Raw genomic sequence first — 14,734 nt, 5'->3', positions numbered from 1 at the left:
TTCCTCTTTTTGCTGCTGCTATGAGCGCATATAACTCAGTGACGGAAGTTTACCTGGGTACAGGGTATTACACTGTCGGGCTTGCTCGACTGTAGCGTTCTCTCTTGTTTTTTTCTAAAATATCATAGAAAGTATGAAACAAATTTTTTCTCTATTCATTAATTTCATCTTGCCATTGACACAATTTGACTGTCTTGCTTCTTGAGGTCCAACAACGGGCGCATATTTGCCACTGCCCAAGCCATTTTATATGGAATTCTTGACTGCTGAAACCCTTCAGTATCTTCTAGCACATATCTGTCATTACGTACTACTCTCGTTACTCTGTATGGCCCTTTAAACTTAGGAATTAACTTCTTTGAGACCCCAACGTGCGTGTCAAAGTTTTTTATCATAACTAAATCGCCTTCTTTATAATGATGCGGTTCTCGTCTCTTTTTATCCACCGCTTCTTTATTATATTCTTGTACCTTCTTCTGATGACTGTTAGCCTCTTCTCGAGTTCTCTCTAACTCTCTTTTTGGTCGCGTATCGTTCAACTCCTCTAACTTATCCTTCAACACGTCTGATACTTCCCCTTTCTGTGAAATGCCAAACAGCATTCTGCTCGGGTGTTGATGATCCGATGCATTTAAGGCAATTTTGTAGACCCGAAACCTAATGCACTTGCATCGCAATGTAACTCCGTTTGATCACCTGGGCTGTATAGGGCTAATATTGGTGCTTCTGCCAGACTCTGCTTAAGCATTTCAAAACACTAAAATTCTTTTGCCTCAAACTTAAATGATTTATCTTTCCTTACAAGGTCATACAACGGTTTGGCTTTTGTAGAAAAATCCTTTACAAATCTCCTTAAGTACGAACATAATCCTAAAAAGCTCTGCACATCATGTACTTTTCTTGGTACAGGAAAATCTTTTACCGCCTTTACCCCTTTGTCGTCTTTATTCCCTTTGTCAGCTTTATTCCCTCTCCTGATATCGTATATCCTAAGTATTTTATTTCCGTCTGCAAAAATTCACATTTGTCTAATCGGAGACTTAATTTGTTTGCTACCAGCCTTCTAAATACTTCCTCTAGTACCTCCATGTGGCTATCGCTATCACTTGTCGCTATCATTATATCATCCATGTAAACTATGACTTTATCTGTCCTGATTAAATCTGCAAACACTTTGTTTACAAACCTTTGAAACACAGCCGGTGCATTGCGAAGTCCAAACGGCATTCGCAACCACTCATACTATCCCATCGGTGTAGTGAATGATGTATATTTAATTGACTCTTCATGCATGAACACGTGAAAGTATCCATTCTTAAGATGTAACTTTGTGAACAACTTTTTGCCAGCCAACTTGTCTATTAGATCATCAATAAGTGGCGTTGGATAATTATCTTTAAGAATTAACTTGTTAAGGGTTCTATAGTCCACACACATCCTTAATTCTCCCGTTTTTTTCTGCACCAACACAATGGGTGACGCATATTCCGATTCGCTTTCCCTATATACTCGTACAACAACTGTTAAACTTGCGTCTTTTCAGTATATGACAACCGCCTGGGGGGGAAATGGAACGGTTTCTCTTCAAAGTTAAGTTTCATTTCAAATTATACATTTGGTAACATTGGCCTTTCTGCGTTTTTATATACTTTCTTGAACATGACTTCCAGTTTTCCCTTAAGTTTATGACAACATTGCGTCCCCACTATCAAATTATCGTCTTCATCTAAAGACGGGTATTGCACTAGTAATAAATTAAAATTATCTTCTTTTGCTTTTTCTGCAACTTTGTTGCTATTTTCATTTTTGCACTGACCCTTTTCCTGTAGCTTCCCAGATACTCTATTTACATTAACATTTTCGGACATAAAATTTGTTAGTTTTAGTGCAAAAGCACACACTGTGTGTAACTTCATTTTCCGTACAACCTTTGTCAAGCTTTCCATTTCTAGCCCTTTCCTTTTTATATTCTGGTTTTCCAAACTATCATTGGTTCCACCCCCACCTAAATTTATTAAGCTCCCTCCCCTTCTATGCTATTCAACTCCCTTTTTTGTAAGCTTTCACTTTCCAACCAATTCACTTCTAGACACTCGTTATCATTGTGAACACATTCCGCTTTAGAACTTTTGCTTCCTAAATTTACAGTTTCTAAATTTACATTTTCCAAGCCGTTAGATGTCAAGCCCTCACCTACGCCATCCTCACTATCTGGGGTACCACGTGGCTGCTGCCCACTGGTTAACCTTTTGTGCCAATTTTCTTTATCACGTCACTAAATTCATTTTCACTACTTTTACCAAGCATACTTTCCATTTGGTCAACGTTTAAATTATCTGTAGCAATATTGCTTACTATTTCGAATTTACATATTTTTATCCCAGTACTGCCTCATATCTCATCGATTCGTTTGGCACAACATACATTGCAAAATCATACTTTTCATTGCTGAACACAACATAGCACTTAATTTTTGCAACAACATTTAATCTACTTTTATTTAAACCAAAATAAACATGTCCTTCATCTATTTGTGGACCAAAACAACGTTTTAACAATTTTTCAAAATTACATTTATAAACTTCATTGTCAATACTCCTTTCCGGCTTGTGTCCCGACAGATTTATGGTCCTAAATGCATGTAGGACTTGTGATGCCTGTCCAAAACCCTGCATTTGGGCTAATATCCCTTCTATTATAGTCTCTGTTAATTCATCGATGCTGATAAGCGAAGCTAGCAGCATTTTTTCGATGGAATACTCAAAATGATTGAATTTGATGCTTAAGCCCGCGGCCTCGTGTGTTTCATTTATCTTTTCTCTCTCTTTCTCGTTCTTTTTTAGCATTGCATTTTCGAGCTTCAGCATATCTAACTGTAGTTTTAGCATGTTCAGTTCGTTCTCTACCCTGGCCGTTATCGCTGTCTTCATTATGCCCATCGTCACGTGTTTCAATTGCCCTGCACGGATCTTCGGCGCCACCACCGCCGTCGCCAGCACCCACTTCTTGCTCGTCCGTACCATCTAGCGACCCTCTTTGCATTTTTTGGAGCGCCGCTGCAGCGTGTTCTCTTGATGGACACTCGCCGCGAAATTCAGTTGGAATTTCACTTAAACGCACAGCCAGCTCCGTTTTGTCGCCGTGCGACAGACACTTCAACAGCATCAACCACATTCTCAACTGTGACGTTAAAAACTCATCAGCACATATCTCTTGCATTGTTTTATGTGTTCATTAAGAAATATAAAAGTTTTTCACTTTGTCGGCGATATTTTAGGTTGATCCCACTTCTGAATAATTGTGGCCGAGACAATTATTAAAGGCGCGTTGTTTCTCGTTTTCAATCTTATTTTATTGTCCCGCTCTTTCTTTAAGTGTGACCTTACAACCTTATCTCCATTACACCAGAGCCCTTGACACTTAAATATACTAGACATTTCACTAATACTTAATACTAAAACATCAATTTCACTTATACTATTTATATACTTAATACTACAATGGGAACCGCCGCAGAACAGGCAGCGGTAACAGGAATATCCGCGATGGAACCATTGGCGTCAACAGCAGCAGTTACGTCGCACAGTGGGGCCTTCGGACTTTTTTCGTTGCAAAAATCATATCTTCTGAACGGCTGAAGCAATTTTCGTCACTCAAATTTTTGAAAGAAAAATTCTTAAGCTTTGAAACAAGTCATAGCGCATTGTGCTGTGATTTCTAGGAGCTGCGTAATGTGTGCTCAAAGTCGGATTTTGTTGCCAGTGCAATATTTGTCTAATCAAACTAATAAAAAACATTTAATGATACAATTATTTTCAGTTATGTTATATTTTTAGTTTTTAACAAATTAAAAATTGAACAAAAAATTGTTTAAATACTATAAATTTTTTTTTTAATTTAAAAATATTGAACATTTTTTTTACATAAAAAAAAGTAAAATAAAATATTTTGTTAATATTTTATGATTACATTAATTTTTATTATAAAGTACTGACAGCTGCAATTATTTACATTAACATGTTTTCCTTAAAATAGTCGTCTACATTCGAAGGAATATCTAATAATTTCACCATGTCCGAAGAATAATTACTAACTAATTCTTTTTGAGACCTCACATGTCTAAGGGATGAAACCAGTGGATCTGAAGAGGCTGACAACATATTGAAGAGATCCTCGATTTGCCTTATTCGTGACGTCTTGCATGTGTTCAAATATCTGAATTTTTTATAGTCCTTGTTCCTCGACTCTTGGGCTTCCTCTGACATTTCTCCAATTGGTAGACACTGATATTCTATTAAAATTTGACCATGGGCCAAAATTTTATGTACCGTGAGAGTTAGCTTCTTGTCAGGATATTTTTGATATAACAGCTCTGCAGTCTTCGATGCGTATTCACCATATTTAGATCCGCTGATTTTTCCTTGCAGTTTAAGACATTCAAAATGGTGCCCAATCTTTTGATTATTTCATTGTCCACTCCAGTGATTCTTGCTGTTATTTCGTCAGAATCGAAGAATATCCGAGATGAGTTTCCATCATTTGTGTTGCCATATCCATATTTGGGGCAGTCGACTCTCAGTTCCTTGAAAAATTCATCCTGAATCATTTTTTTCCGGATGTTTTGTTTTTCCTTTGCTTGTGTGCTGTCCTCAAAAGATTCTCCTTTCCGTGGAATGGTGTATGCAAGTTTTAAAATGAACTCCATGCATCTAATTCATGCATGCAATGGAGATATGCCATATTCAAGAGTTTTCTCATCAACTAGTGAATCATCCAAATTGTTGAAGTCCTTCTGGTGTCTTTTACAAATAGCGCATGTCACTGTCGATTTTGTGTCTGTAATTTCATTGAGGACCTTACCATCAATCATAGTAAGGAAAAATTCATATTTCACAATAATCGCTTTTCCCTCCTTGACCTCAAGCAGCATTGGCCTTATATTTGCAATTTGAGTGCTTATATCACTTACAGTTGATTTAATTACATCAGAGGATTCCTTGGCGTATTTGAATATAATTGGGCGGCAATATGTCACAGATGAAGGTCGCGGGTTTTTCCAATATTCCGAAGTATCACTCTTCAATCGCAGGGGGACAACCGAAGCCATGAACATGTTTGCATCTGTAATGGTCTCATCGTCCGTGGCTATTGTCTGCTTGTAAGCACTTTGACCAGAAGATCCATCACATCCCCATTTGCTGATAAGTGTAAGACTTTCTGGAAAAGCCTCAATCTCATTTTTGGGTAATCCTTCAATAAGACGTCTCGCTGTGTGATCCATAAGGTCCTGAAGTGTTACTTGCACTGACTGTTCCGTCACTATTGTGGGCTGAGGTACTGCCTCTTTCTTAGCCGATCCTATTTGTTTGTACCCAGGAAGAACATCAACATTATGCCGAATTAGGGAATGTCGCAATATTAAATATTTTTCCTTTGACAATCCCAAATCCATAAACAATGCCAAAGCCTCATCGGCACTGAACTGCTTTGGCAGTAAGTTTGGCGGAGTAGGAATGCTTTCCTTGATCCTTTTAAGTCGCACTAGGCGTGCGTCAGCAACCGCTTTTGTGATTTGCGATTTTATTTTTTCCTGATCCTTGGTGTATTTCATGGACAGCGCCTCCGACAAGTGATCCGTAGCTATGGCTTCTGTGACATCGACAAGCTTTCTTTTTCTTGTAAAATCCGAGCATTCTTCAATGGATTTCGTTGGTCTTCCTCTGGCTCGTCCAGTTGATGTAGAGGGTACATCGTCCATTGATGTATCCAAGTACGTAGTCGTTGATAGCCAGATTTCATATTTTAAATCAAATTTCTGCTTGCTATATCCTACGCTTATCCATTTCTGTTTGATTTTAGAATAAATTAATTTAAGCTTATTTCTCAACATTTTTTGCTGATCTGCACTTTCCAGAGCATCATACAGCTCTTTCAGAACAGCTTCTTCAAATTCCTTCTCATCATTGGAATTCCTAAATAGATCAAATAATGTTGCATTTTGCACAGCCATGTTAAAGAAAAATCACTTTAAAAATACTATTCACTGCTAGTTAGACACAACTGATTGCTTTTTAAGTCAAAATTCGACTATTACGCTGCACCAAAAATATTGGCAATATATACCATTTCTAAACGCATACCTAAGATAATAAACTAAAACCTCTTTTTGCCTGTTCAAATGCTTTAAAGCAAAGAAATTACAATTCATGAAAGAGTCAAAAAGATTGCAAGACCTTCACCTGATATTGTAAATTACACTACCTGTAATAAATGTTATGCATAATTTTGGTTGCACAATATTAAATGTGGATCAAATAGGACCGCTTAGGTATATTTTTGTATCCATAATACAATATTCCTAATAGCCGTTGCAGCGAATCTACCTGCAATGCATTCTTCTTCTTATACCCGCGGCAGCGCCTTTTTCGCTGATTTTTTTCCGAAGTTGCGGCACTCTTTTTGCTCTGGTGCACACCGGCGGATCCGGGTGGATGAAAGTTTTATTGCGTTAGCTAAAAGAATATGTAAGGAACATATTTTGAAAATCCACGAGAAGACTCTCTACACGGCAGGTGTAGCAAATGTTTCGAGGATAGGATTAGGGTTAGCCGGTATAGAAGGTGATGCACAATTTGTGTTGTTATCCGGGATTGCAAATTTGTTAAGCTGGGATATAGTTAAGTTTTGTTTCTTCCTTTTTTGAGACTCGGTGTAACGACGCGTCTTGTAGTGCATAGCCCAGCCTCGTGTCGTCACGAAGATTAGCAGTTAAGAATAGATGTAAGTTGTAACGATTGATAGTGAGTAAGAATATATGTAAATGGTATTTTGTAAGGGAAAACCACTGGAGTTAGGCCATCGCTATGTTTGAAGGGTAGCGTGGCCGAGAGTTTTAGTTTAGTTTAGCGGTGGAGTCGGAAGAAGCCGCACTGGAGCGGAGGTATTTTAGTTAACTATCCTTTAAATTAAACACGAGCTATTTCTGAAACATATATTCTTGCTGTTTTTGTTTGTTGAGTTAACCCCTAGTAATAAACTAGTAGCTGAAAAGGAATGTGAGATCATAAGAGCACGCGTGTTGTTTTTGTTCTCTCTATTTATTGATTGAAATGCAAGGATTTATATACAAAATTGAGAATGTGCATTGGTCTAATTATTTCTAATCCAAGTGTCTAAAAATATATCGTCACTGGGGTATTGTATGTAGCTAGCTGAGTCGGTGCGTGCGTAACCAGCGTAGGTGTAGGTAGATGTGGCAGCCGGTTGGTGGTTGTTTTGTGCACATGTGCGGCCGCTATTGTAACAATAGCTATGAATAGCTGCCTGCGTTGTCTTCATATGCACATGCGTGGCCCATGCGTAGCTGATGATACGGTCAAGTGCGTGTGACATTGACAGTACGATGAACTTCAGCGCTATGGGGCGCTATGAACACCACCACTTGCATATACCTGCGTCTACTTATTTCGTGGTGCGTCGGAGCCCACAAACAAATTGTAGCACTCCGGCCGGCGAGAATACTCGCGGCAGAGCATCGTTACAAGTGGCGCCCGAGCAGGGACCTCAAAGGCGAACGGATACCGTAGACCCAAGACAAAAGAGAAACACGTGGATCGATAATGATACGATAGGGCTGGAACTCAGGAACTCAGCGCAGTACTGCATAAGTTCGGCATCGAAGAGGACGGCAACGTGGGGGCTCTGCCGTCGCACGAATAATGTTATGGTTGTGTAGGGAATTTGGTTCGAAAACGCATCATTGCGATCAGTGGCGACAGCCCAGTTGAGCCCGCTGCCTGGGGGGCAACTAGGGGTCCTCAGGGCAGCACACCGTGACGCAAAGACAAAGGGGTTACCAGCCGTGATCCCAGCGCGAGCCACATCACCGACTCCGACGCCGGTGCCGACCATATGATTGGCTACTCCGGCAGCGTCCACAGCAGCCATAGCGACGCTGACGCCGGTGCCGACCATATCGATAGCGACTCCGACAACACCCATAGTAGCCATAGCGACGCCGGTGCCGACCATAACGATGGCGACTTCGACGATGCAGCAGCCACAGTGAAGCACCACATAGTGACGCCCACAGCAACCTTAACGACGCCCATAGCAGCCTTAGCGGCATCAGCGGCGGCCCCAATGTTATCTACGGCAGACCTGACACGGGCAATTGCCGACTCGATTGCAGCGGCGCTAGTGCAGTAGACCCAGCGGTTGACACACGCACTAGAAGACGGTCTCCAGAGACTGTCTGAGCAGATCACCGCGCCGGCAGCTACTCCTGCTGCGCACATGTCGTCGATAGACCAACAGCCGGCTGTGCATCGCCTAGCACCGACTCCAGTGCCGAGCAGTGGGAGCGGTCAAGGCGCAATTGGTCAAAACGCCTACCACCAGCAGCTGGCGAGTCCACGGAGCGTAACGCAACTTCGCAAGTCCAGTTATGGCGCAGTGCCTGCGGGTGCCAGACATAGGTAATGTACGGTCCATGAGCGTGAATGTGTCAATGGCCGATGGGACACAGAAGACGGTCCATGAAGAGACTATGGCGACGATAACGGTGGGCGACAGTCGCGTAGTACTGCCGCTGCTCACACTCCCCGAATGCGTAGACGAGCTCACACTGGGATTAGATTACGTCCATATGGCCAACGGGGCGGTGACTGTGGGCGGACAAGCTGAAGAACTGCGAGCGGACGATCAACGGCCACGCAGGCGGCGGAGGCAGAACCGCCTGCGCGTTTGTCACCACTATAGCCGCCCACCTAACGGAGCAGCAGGCCCAGACCGCAACCATGCTCCTCGAGGGGGAATTGGCGAGCTTCGAGAGCGTCACAGGAGTCTCGTCGGCGGCGGTTCACACAATCCGGATGAAAGACGAGCGTCAAGCATCAAGCAGCGGTATTACCCCCGGAATCCGGCCATGCAAGCAGTGATCAACCAAGAAGTCGACGAATTACTGGCAAAGGGCTGCATCGAGCGCTCCGAAAGCGCCTACAGCGCACCCATTGTGTTGGTACGCAAGAAGACAGGCGCCTGGAGGATGTGCATCGACTATCGACAGCTGAACGAACGCTCAGAACCAGATGCGTACCCAATTCCGCGGATCCAGCACATTTTGAAGCAGCTGCGCCAGGCCAAATACATAAGCAGCATCGATTTGCGGAATGGATACTGGCAGATTCCAATGCGCGAAAGCCAGCGATACACAGCGTTCACGGTGCCAGGACGCGGGCTGTTCTAGTGGCGAGTGATGCCGTTTGGCCTTCACTCGGCTCCCGCGACATTCCAGAGGGCGTTGGACAGCGTCATCGGCCCGGACATGGCACCGCACGCGTTTGCGTACCTCGACGACATAGTGGTGGCACGACGTTCGAGGAACACTTGAAAAACTTGCGCGAGGTGTTCCGGCGACTGCGGGCGGCCAATCTGCGAATAAATCGGGATAAGTGCGAGTTCTTTCGCAAGTCCATACGGATCCGGAAAAGGCCACTATCCGCGAGTTGAAGCCACCCTCGGAATTGATACAACTGCTGCAGTACATCGGGATGGCCTCGTGGTACCGACGCATCGTACCGAATTTCACCACAACGGTCGGCCCCCTTACCGAACTGTTGAAGAAAGGCCACAAGTGGAGTTGGGGAGCACCGCAGTAGGGGCATTCGAATGTATCCAAAGGCAGGTGATGGAAACTCCCATGCTAGCGACCACCGATTTCATACAGCGGTTCTGCCTACAGACCGACGCCAGCGGGTACGGGCTGGTCGCAGTTCTGACGCAGAACTGCAGAAAGCGGAGGTCAACTACAGCGCTACGGAGGAGTGCCTAGCAATCGTTTGGGGAATCCGAAAGCTGCGACACTATCTGGAGGGCTACCACTTTACCGTCGTGACAGACCATTTAGCGTTGCGTTGGCTCAACTCGATCGAGAGCCCCACTGGTCGCATCGCACGCTGGGCTCCACAGCTGCAACAGTATACATTCGATGTCCAATACCGGAAAGGTTCCCTGAACGTTGTGGCCGCGCTGTAATGGCAGCCGTGCGAGGTGGCCGGTCGTGCACACGCGGAGCAAGAAGAAGCGCCAGCTTGTAAATGGCTGCAGTGGATTACCTCGATTACGCCATGCAGAATAGCAGGCTGTACCGACGCATCGTCTACATGCTGGGAGAAGATGAGGTGTCACCATGGAGTCTATGCGTGGCGACGCCTTTACGACAGGAGGTGCTGAGAGAATGCCACGACGACGCAACCGCAGGCCATATGGGAGTACGTCGAACCTGTGCGCGTGTCCCAGACCGATACCACTGGCCTGGCCTGTATCGCGACGTCGCAAGGTACGTGCGCCAGTGCCTGCTATGCCAACGGTACAAAGCCCAACAACAGCTGGCAGCCGGCAAGATGAGCTTCAAACCAGCGGAGACAGCGTGGGGCGTCGTATGCGCCGAATTTGTGGGGCCGTTGCCGCGGTCAAAACGAGGCAACGCCCATCTGCTGGTCCTGGTGAACAAGTTTAGCAAATGGGCTGAACTGGATTCTGGGTCGTTTTGGGGCACACAGACAACGGGGCCCAGTTTACGAGTCGCGCTGAAACAGTTTCTCGCCGAGGAGGGTATCCAGCAGCAGTTCACGACACCATACACTCCACAAGAAAATCCCTCGGAGCGGACGAACAGCTGACGGAAGCACAATTGGCCATTAACACAGCGCTTTCAGACGCAACAGGCTACTCACCTGCCTTCATCCCGTTCGGAAGAGAACGAAGGCATCCGCGCACACTGTATGGGGAAAATCCAGACGTCCCGGAGGCAATACCAGGTAGTCCAGAACACACGCGCAGCTGTTACAGTTCGTTGCCCGAATGGCGAAAAGAACCAAGGCATCCACGCACGCTGTATACCAACACGCTACCGAACGAAGTTTAAGAATTGCCCGAAATTTACAACGTAAACATGCATGGCGGAAATGACGAGTTACCAGAGCGACGGCCTGCCATTGATAACGAGTGACGGGGGTTATCGATGAAGTACGATAAATGGCAACACCAGCAGCTGGCTGGTTAAGCATGGGTAGCACTGGCGGACCGCAAAGCATGGGAGGTGGCAGCGCGACTAAAAATCTGGCACATTAGTATAACAGTTGGTGGGAGAAAGTTCAGAGCGGTACAGGGCGCAAATTGAATACGACCGCGACCCCCGAAACTTCCGCATCAGGGTAGCGGCCCAAACAGCGCCATCACCAGCGGCAGCGGCCCCAGCGGGCAACCGACGCAAACGCCAAGGATGCCGCGGGGGAACGGCGGCTGCAAGAGCAACGGCAGCATGAGGCGCAACAGCGTGAGCAGCGGCACCGGGAGCAGCAGCAGCGCGAACCTCAGCAGCGCAAGCAGCAGCGGGCTGAGCAGCGCCAGCAAGAACAATGGGAGGGGCAGCACCTGAGGCGCGGCTACAATTCGTACGGTGCCGACCGACCACTACAAGTGACGCCGCAGCGGCTCCCCTGGCCGGCGTACGTGGCGTGGGACAAGAGGCCGGTTGGCCTGGTCATCGAGCGGCCAATTTTTCGTTGAAACGCTCTATGAATGGCACAAACATACGCACTCAAAGAAATTAGAAAAAAGCCATTAATACAAATTTGGTAAGCATTTGTTTAGTTTTTCATATAGCATTAGATACTGTTAAGATAAACGAACCTAAATTTCGCAAAATAGTAAAACAGATTTTTAGTAAATTGCTTTAATGTCATGTGTCCTCAAAATGAGCGTAATGCTTATATTTATAAAATTTAAAATGGAAAAATACATTTTGCGGCTCATACATTGAGATTTTTGGTTCAATTAGGTATCTTATTTCAACTGGAATTGTAGCGCTTGAGCAGCGCTGCAGCAGCAAATATATTTATGACTATAACTTCTTGTTAAATCGGTCTATCATAGTGAAACTTGGCATACGGACACATAATTACTAACTGGGGGTATTTGCAAAATTTTATTTCCAAATTATAAGAATTACGGGAGTTAGAGAATATCGCGATTTGCATGGGAGAAGGGGAAGGGACAGAAATTCCGAAATACACGTTTTCTGCGTATTCACACAAGACATTTGGGACTAGTGTTCCTAGGTTTTATAGTCTCCGAGATATAGGCGATTATACGAATGGAAAATCGGGAAAACCCTCTTAGGGGCGAAGTGGGGGGGGGGGGAAATCAAAAAAATAAAACAAACTTGCACAGCGTACACATATAACGCATCTTTGTGTCTCTACCTCTTATAGTCTCTGAGATCCAGGTGTTCATACGGACAGACAAACGGACAGACATAGCTAGATCGACTCGTCTCGTCATGCTGATCAAGAATATATATACTTTGTGGGGTCCGCCACGCCTCCTTCTGCTTGTTACATTTTCAGCTCCCTCAAACCTAATATACTCTTGTACATTTTATGTACAGAGTATAAACGTTATGATCACCCATGCCTAAGTGAAAGGTATGTATTTTACTGCCAAGAAACGCGGCTCACGGAGGCAGGAAGCAAGAAGGACATCATCAAAAAGTACATCAATAACATCTGATTGCAGAGACACATTTTTATAAAAGGCCCAGTCGCACAACGAAGTCCCTTTCGCAGTCAAGAAGAAATAGAAGAAACCCATAATGAACTTCACACCATTTGATTGCAGAGACCCATTTTGATAAAAGGCCCAGTCGCACAACTAAGTCCCATTGGCAGTCAAGAAGAAATAGAAGAAACCCATAATGAACTTCACACCATTTGGTAACACCTTCCCCGGGAGCATTCCCAGCCTGTCGCAGTTTACAATGGCCGCGACGCCCCTGGTACCCACAGTGTCGGCAACTGTTGCTGATGTTGATGGTTTCGGCAACCTATAATCAACAGCAGCAGCAACTACAAGATGCCGGCAGCAGCAGCAATCGTTACCAATAGCAAGCAATGACCAGCGCATACTCCTCCATGCATTATGACACACCCGATAATGGACTAAGTAGTGATCTCCTTTCTGGTGCGAAGACGATTTCTAAAGTTCTTCCCAACCCAAGGTTCAGCCAACGTCGCTCCGCCCATACTTGTATGATGTTTCTGGCCATCGCTCTACCTCAGGGGGAAAGGAACCCCTGAAGCCACCACAAATATAGCAGTAATTATTATAACAATAAATATAATAAGATAGAATAAGAATATTTGAATTATAAAACAATTTGTACAACACAGATGGTGCTAACTTATAAATATCTTGTAAAACACAGGTGGCGCTACTAATGCACTGGCACTGCATCTGCAGCTAACTGCACCGGCGCTGCCACGACCTTTATTTTAAATGTTTCAACCTAGAAATTCATAACTAGTTTAAGCAAATCTAAATAGACTGTCAGTTCCAAAATGAATCATAATTACAATAAACTACAAACAATAAAATAATAAAATAAAGAGAATTAAAACAAAGAGAATTCTAACAAAGAGAAATAAAAAGTAAAGAGTTTAAATAAATAAAAAATAAACATTAAATACGGGTCGTGTTGAACTTGCATAGAATCTACCATAACTCGCACATTTATATCTCTAGTCATAGTGCCCTTGCGACCAGTAACGGGCGGCAGAGGTAGAACAGCACATGTGCGGGATCTGAAAGCGTTAAATGCAGACGACAGCGACGACGACGGATGCAGCAACAGCGGCGAAATGACGAGCGCGCCGATGCGCCCACGGCGCCAGCCAACACGGCAAAGCAATGGCAGCGGTAGCTGCGTTGGCGAAGAAGGCAGCCGCAGCGAAGTGCCGAACGCGGCGTCGATACAGCAGCAGCGGCCTCAGCAGCAGAATACTGCTGCTAGTGGCAGCGTTAGCAACGAAATACAAAGGGTGGTGACGAGCCAACAGTTACGTCAGCAACAGCGACAGACCAGCAGCAAGAACGTGGGCAGAAGCAGCAGCAGCGGCAAAGCGACGAGCACGACGACGCGGAAACAGCAACAGCTACAGACACGGCTACAACAGCAGAAGACCAGCAGCGTTAGCAGAGGCAGCCGCAGCGACGGCAACAACGGCTACGCGTGGCGGAAAATAAGTTCTAATGTAAGCATTCGTGGCGGAAATAACGAGGTGCCAGATCCTCAGGTTACCATCGATAACGAGCGACAGGTTGCCACCTGGACCAAAAGACGGGATGGCAGCACCATCTGCCGTTTGGGCAGAGGTGGCAGTGCTTTCAAGCATGTGGCGTTAGGCTGTCAATGGTGGCCCTACAGCACCCGGCAATCCCCGCCGACCAGGTCCGCTTGGCTCAACTATGGAAGGAGACGTGTGACGACGCACGGATGGCTGCTGCGACACGCAGGGCGTCGCCACGAGTAGTTTTAAGTTTAGTAGTTTGAAGTTTAGTTTGTAAGGTTATTACTCTGCCGCGGGTATGCTGTTAAATTAAATAGACGTCTTGCATGTTTTATGTTTCGATCGAGAGTGTTCTCTCGGTTTTATTCAATTTTATGTTTGGCTTATTTCATACAATATTCTAAGTGAGCTCTGCCGCTAAAAGCGTCGGCAGAGAGAGAGAGTTGCAGTATGTATGTGCCTGTAGTTATGTACAGATAGTACACACTCAAGAAGTGCTTACGCCAGCGATCTCACGCTGCGGCCAGTCCGCATAAGTGACGGATAGCAACAAAGTGTCACTATGGTATGAGTTGTTACTCTTACTTTAAGTTGGGCACATGACC

This window comes from Scaptodrosophila lebanonensis, unplaced genomic scaffold, assembly GCF_003285725.1.
Source record: "Scaptodrosophila lebanonensis strain 11010-0011.00,11010-0021.00 unplaced genomic scaffold, SlebRS2 tig00000001-arrow-pilon, whole genome shotgun sequence".
Taxonomy (NCBI): Eukaryota; Metazoa; Arthropoda; class Insecta; order Diptera; family Drosophilidae; genus Scaptodrosophila; species Scaptodrosophila lebanonensis.
Note: the sequence above shows the minus strand (reverse complement) of the source record.